Source organism: Dreissena polymorpha, chromosome 6, assembly GCF_020536995.1.
Source record: "Dreissena polymorpha isolate Duluth1 chromosome 6, UMN_Dpol_1.0, whole genome shotgun sequence".
In the NCBI taxonomy this organism is placed as follows: domain Eukaryota; kingdom Metazoa; phylum Mollusca; class Bivalvia; order Myida; family Dreissenidae; genus Dreissena; species Dreissena polymorpha.
In genome coordinates this window covers 83,583,689-83,589,827 of record NC_068360.1, presented here as the reverse complement: position 1 = coordinate 83,589,827, position 6,139 = coordinate 83,583,689, and positions in this window count along the sequence as shown.

Here is a 6,139-nt window from a genome sequence, read left to right as displayed (position 1 = left end):
TGGCCTATACAATATTATATAAACACACAGTCGATAAAACACAAATAATTTGCTTCGCAAACTTATATTGCTGATATATACATATAAACATGACATAAAGTGATAAGTCTTGATATCACAGCTAAACGACAACTAATAATTAATTAAATTAGTACGAACGTGTACACCGTGAAACAGATTAAATGATTAATGATACGTTAAACGTATAAACATTTCTGTTGATGTTTGGTTCATGGTTTATTAGAAAAACACACGTAGGATGATAACTGATTTTAGCAAAGAATGTTATTGCATGGTGCATCACGATTTAATCGGCTCAAAGAGTATCAAAACGAATATAGTTCATCCGCTTTACCGGTTTAATTGTATTTTGTTCTCTGTCTTTTAGTCCGACATTCCTTATAATATATACATATATTATATGTCCTAGCTTGACCTTTGAAATGTAGTTAAGCACTGTGGACATTGGAGGTCACATGGTAATCAATGCTATTCGATAAAAACAAGATCATAATTCAATCACACAATGGTGTAAAAAAATATAAACCTTTTGTTTAAATATGGATTCTTGCTATAAACTATATATACTTAGATGGGACGGTGTGCCGTGCACTTGAAATAGATGTTAAACTTTACATAACTAGGAAACGGAAAAAGGGATGAAGAGTATATTACCTGAAACAAAACATACGCAATTATATTATCTAAATAAATCTATAACCGTGCAAGAGGGCCGATAAAGATAAAGAAATAAGTTCAGAAGATCTTTCTTCTTTACTTTTTGTTTAGATGTTAACTGAATAAAATGCTGAAATAAAAGCAACTTTCAAAAATATTAGGATGTGTGCAAAAAATCAAACGTGTTTTTAAATGATCAATGAATATATTTTTGTATTGTTATAACTAATCACGAACTATAAAGGCGTGCCATTAGTATAAATATTTGCATAAATATAAATACTAATTGTTCACAATTCTACTTTTTTTTCCAGCTTTCAAGTGAAAACGCCGATTAAAACATACGTTTTACAGTTTTTGAGACCTCACGTCAATCAATGATCACTGACTTCGAATGCAAAGAGCTAAAAAGCGCTTTCAATACTGGCGACAAGGAAATAAAGTAATCAACTTCAAATAAATGTGCTTAAATATATTTGTGTATCACATATACAGTATCTTGCAATAAGCATCATATGGTTGCGTATTTGTAATTGGTTGGCGAAAACGACGTTGAGAACAGAAGTAGTGGCGTTTATTAGTCAAACACAGTTGTTTGCTAATTAAATGACAAGATGTGCGTATGCCTTATGAGAGAAGGGTAAACTAAAAGTATATTTGTCAACACGAAGTTGTAAATAATCTTTAAAACTATATAAAACATGAGAATACAACACAGTCAAAGATTTGTGATACTAAGCCAATACAAGTTATACTTAAAGACAGACAAGTTTTTAACGCTCGCTCAATAACTTGGATATAGTGTTCAGGTTGCGGGATCACGTGACTTTGTGTGGTTCACAATTAATGGATCTAAACACACCGGTAATTGGTGTTTTATTTTCAAATAATTCTTGCAACATTTTTTTCTTAAGAATTGCATCTAGTGCATACAGGACAGTTGTGTATGCTGCTTATGGAAATATAATCTACATCATAATTACTTTATTGTATAAGCCTGTGGTCTTGGCAAAAAAATGCGATATATACAGCGTATATTAACACGGTTATGCACCATGCATGGCCGCGTGACTGTCTATGTCAACATGTTTGTGAAATATGTTGCATGATTTAATATAAGGTATGGTATTTTGAAACGAATCACAGCACTGTACACATGTGGCATCCTTCATATGTAGCCATTTTCCATCGTAGTCTCTAAATTAAACATTTGTACGACTGGTTGTTCACATGTTATGACATAACACTGCTAAGCCCTGCTAAGCTGTTGCTGCTGATCTGAAGACATATCGTCGCTGTACCTCGAAAACCGCGTAAGTCAATTTTTGCAACTTTTCAATAGGCAAAAAAAAAACATTTTTAAAGTACAATAATTTAGATAGTTTAAAAAAGGAACCAAAATATTAAAGAGAAAACTGCGTAAGTCCATTTTTAGAATTAAAATGACTAAAAACTAAACTAACAGGCTTTTATATTTTCATAAATAAAAAATATGCCCATTTTCATTAAGACTATCTAAATTAATATCTTTTAAAACTTAAAGAAATATTTTAAAAATGTTTTTTGAAAAGTTTGAAAAATTGACTTGCAGTTTTTGCAGAAACAATTAGTGCACCAATGAGTGTTCAGGATTTTCTCACGTGCTCATATCTATGCCTTCCAATTGGATATGAAATCCAGTATTTTCGCAGAAAATGACCCGTGAACGCGCCGTTCTTATAAAAACAAATGAAATTTTGCGCCAAATTTGACTTACGCGGTTTTCGAAGAACAGCGACGATATTATACTAGTATTAAAACACATAAGTTGATTACATTTCACACAATCATGTACATCATTGTGTGCATACATTGCAAACATGACAAAAACGAACATTAAAATACTCTTTGTGCTTATTTTCTTCCCCGGTTGTTTTAAATTGTGTGTTTCTTATGCATTGATAGATCGACATTTGAATTCTTTAACTTATGTTATTTATTTGTACCATGTTATTTTCAGTGATTTTTTTGCCAGAAATTACAGCCAATATTCGGCTGCTTCCCAATTGCAAAAAAATGACGTTTTTTCCCAAAAATTTGATTAAAATTTCCCAAAAAAAGACAAAATTTTCCCAATAAAGCCAATAAGATTACAATGTAATTTAGCAATAATTTCGAACGAGTGCCGATCGAGTTGCTGAGTCGTCGCCGAACAACAACTGACTTACGTATTTTTCGCGAATTTATCCGCATACGATTTTACGTTGCTATCCACATCTCTCTCTATATTGCGGAGGATACCGACAATAGTCGATGTATGCCGATTGTAAACGCCTGTTTTTACACACGCCCAAGATGGCGGCAAGCAGACGAGAAATTTGCGATGCGCGGCGAAAATGATAAATAACATTCAAATTAACAACGGATATCATATGGTTATTACGGAATAATTTAATGCGTATGTCAATTAACGCAAAATATAACGTTTGAGATAAAAACAACAAATATTTATTACAAATCTTCACAGTGAATGGCATCACGGAAATCAGTGTTGGGAAATTGGAGTAAGTCTACCGTTACTCACAAAGTTAATGCATTTAAGATGAGTATTGTTCGAAAATGGAAAGAGACAAACATGATATGATTTATATGTTAGTGGATCTGTGTAAAATCAGATTCATATGCATATTCTGCTTTATTATGTTTGTCACGCTTTACAGTTTACTGAAATAGCATTGAAGTGCAAGATGTTGAAAGGTAAAGAAATGAAATAAATTATTTTAACTCCATATAATACATCATTAACATAGCAAGACCACTAAAGCGTTTTTTTATAAAAATGTGTTAATGTTTTCACCATATGATATTTAATTTAAAAGAATACTGAATTAAATTCTTACTGTTAAAGAGGTTATGATTAAATGGTATATTTAAGAATCTATATAGATTATTGCAAGTTCAATATGAATGTGGAAGGATATTAACTTAACATTGTCTTCATTGTAAGAACACATTAAATTAGTACTTTATAATATAAAAATGCTGTCAAACATACTTTAATAATTTTAATTCTGTTCTTATAATCATATTTATAATGTTTCCCAATTTAATGGTTTATCGCGCTATTTTCCCCAATTTCATGGTTTATCGCGCTAATTTTCCCAATTCAAAAGGCACAGGCTGTAAGAAAAAAAAAATCACTGATTTTGCTAATTATCATGTTTCTTAATTGTACAGTTTACATTTAAATGTGTGTAGCATTAAAAGCGCTTTGAACAGATACACATTGACTATTTGTAACTTGAGCAGTTTGTAAAACATTATAAGTAAAATATTTTATTTGAAACCTGTACTTTGTTTGCAAGTGTCATGTTAATGTTTGATCTAATACGATATCTGTGATTGATATATTTTTTGATTTCGTTTTCTTCGATTTGCATATCAGTGTATTTATAGTTATTTTTTCGTTGAGATCTCTTTAAGATAAGGTTTCTTCAATCTATGCAATGGCGTTTGTTTTAGCACGTGCTTTATCTAGGATCCAGATGTTCACTTATAATTATACTGAGAATAGAAGAACTGTATTCATGGTCAATATGTCCGTTGAAATAACCCGACTAGTGTTTGTTTTAATAGTGCACATTTAAATCGTAATAGAACAGCATTATGAAATTTAAAAATCTGCTTAAGCCTACTAATAGTTTTATACATGCATAGCTCAATCAAATTGTTATTATTTAATTGAATGATGTTTACATTTTTGTACACTTTCTATTGACTGACGTTTTGAGCCTCGATTGATAGAATGACATTTCAATAACATTGTAATACAGTGTCTTAAAAGGAATTGATTTCATGGTGTATCTATCTGAGGCCGCAAACGAGCCGTTAAGCTTACGTAATCGTAATTACTTAACGTTGTAATCTAATTAGTACTGTGGCTCGGGTCTTGTTTATTGGTTAAATTACCATTGGCTGTGGAAACGTGCCACACCCATGCACTAACTGCTCTTTCAAAATAAGCGAACATAATGGAACTAAAACAATTATTTAAAGTTACAGAAAAAATGTTTGAACGTTCCTCTCCTTGTTTTATTATAACAATAATCCAGATTCCTCCGTTCCCTGCGAAGTTTAACAAAATTCCAATCCCTCCATTTTCTACGAAGTTTACCAATCATATATTTCTTCTAAATATCTACAAACACCATCAGAGTTTTTAAGATCAATGTACAGATAAAGTCCTTTAATTATTAATGCAATAAAATGATTTAAAATCATTACCCACAATAATACTTACTTACGTCGTGGATTAACATTAATAGTGTTTATATAACAAAAATTAAACTCAGGCTGGGTATTATAATGTATCACTAACGAAATTGAAAGAATCTAATTCGATTACGAAACTTTTTTGTCACATTAACCACGACCATCATTGGTCATTTATTGTTTCGTTTATTCGCGAAATTTATCTGTTTTATCAAGCTTTGTAGCTTAAATATACCTGTAAAGTATTGCAAAAGAATGTTTGACTCAAAGTTGAAAAAGTAAGTAAACCGAAGTCAAAGTTAAGTAACACAAAAGGACTTTGTCATTATAAGAAAGTTATTCACTTTCCTGTATTCTCAATATACTAAAAATAATGTTTATACATGTTATGTTTGCTCGAAGACTTTCAAAAAAATCTTATCTAATATAAATAATGGAGTCGCTTTTCTTAATATTGCGTTGTTGTTAAAGGCCCAATAAAGGTGACAAATCCAATTAGTATGCATATAAACTTGCCTAATTTTTACCGGATTTCAGTTACTCTTGCATAAAAAATGCTAATAACACAGCTAAGGTGCAACGTTGTCAAGAAGTATTGAAGATATAACCGTTTCATAATTAGAAGAAATGTTTACAACTTTGCAACTAACCTGTTGTGTAGCCCCAAAGCGGTGACGTATGCTAAAATAGCCAAAAGAACATTCACTTTTAATTCTATTTAAAACAACTTTTTACCAGAAAAAAGTAACTAATTAGATCACTACAAACGTTTTGACCATTATTAGAAGGGACATACTTTGTGAGTGATACCGGAAAACATTGAAAATCAACGATATATTTTTGGTGACCTGAGTCACTTTCACTTTCACTTTCCCGAGTAAACAGCGATGTAAATGAACTGATTGTTTGTAAACACGATTGACTTGGAGGACGCTGTATTTTGAGCTCCAAACAAGTTGTAATGCTCATATTTTTATGGTAATGTCCAATAGCATATACATATTGTTTTTTGATAACCTTTATATAAAAAATACGGAACAAATATTTAAAAATCGGTAAATAATTACGGATCTTTACCTTTATAGAGCCTTTAAGATATTGATAGTAGAATAAAATACATTATGCGATATAAAATACAATCTCGTTCAAATATAACGATTTGTTTTTAAACACCAAAATATCTCATTCCTGACCGAACATTTGTAATTTG